General features: G+C 42.9%; 1 non-coding gene across 1 annotated transcript; it reads left to right on the forward strand.

Annotated features, from left to right (window-relative positions):
• Positions 1-209: 209 nt before the first annotated feature.
• LOC112746060 (small nucleolar RNA R71) lies at positions 210-317 on the forward strand. The gene has a single exon (XR_003173960.1). It is a non-coding gene; the product is annotated as a small nucleolar RNA R71 (small nucleolar RNA).
• The last annotated feature ends 298 nt before the right edge of the window (positions 318-615 follow it).

The raw sequence follows: 615 nt of genomic DNA on the forward strand, positions 1-615 counted from the left end.
AGAACTCCCTTCTTCATAGGCGTCCCATTACTCACAGGATTCCTCTCAGAAGTGTACATGAACTGGTTATTAGCAACCATGTCAATGAGTTCTTGAGCTTCTGCAGGCGTTTTCTTTAGGTGAATGGATCCACGTGCAGAAGTATCCAATGACATCTTTGATAGCTCAGATAAACCATCATAGAATATATCCAGGATGGTCCATTCTGAAAGCATGTCAGAAGGACACTTTTTGGTCAGCTGCTTGTATCTTTCCCAAGCTTCATAGAGGGATTCACCTTCTTTCTGTCTGAAGGTTTGAACATCCACTCTAAGCTTGCTCAGCTTTTGAGGAGGAAAGAACTTGGCTAAGAAAGCTGTGACCAGCTTATCCCAAGAGTTCAGGCTGTCTTTGGGTTGAGAGTCCAACCACACTCTAGCTCTGTCTCTTACAGCAAAAGGGAAAAGCATGAGCCTGTAGACTTCAGGATCTACTCCATTAGTCTTAACAGCATCACAAATCTGCAAGAATTCAGTTAAGAACTGAAAAGGATCTTCAGATGGAAGTCCATGAAACTTGCAGTTCTGCTGCATCAGAGAAACTAGCTGAGGTTTCAGCTCAAAATTGTTTGCTCCA

Source organism: Arachis hypogaea, chromosome 14 (genome assembly GCF_003086295.3).
Source record: "Arachis hypogaea cultivar Tifrunner chromosome 14, arahy.Tifrunner.gnm2.J5K5, whole genome shotgun sequence".
In the NCBI taxonomy this organism is placed as follows: domain Eukaryota; kingdom Viridiplantae; phylum Streptophyta; class Magnoliopsida; order Fabales; family Fabaceae; genus Arachis; species Arachis hypogaea.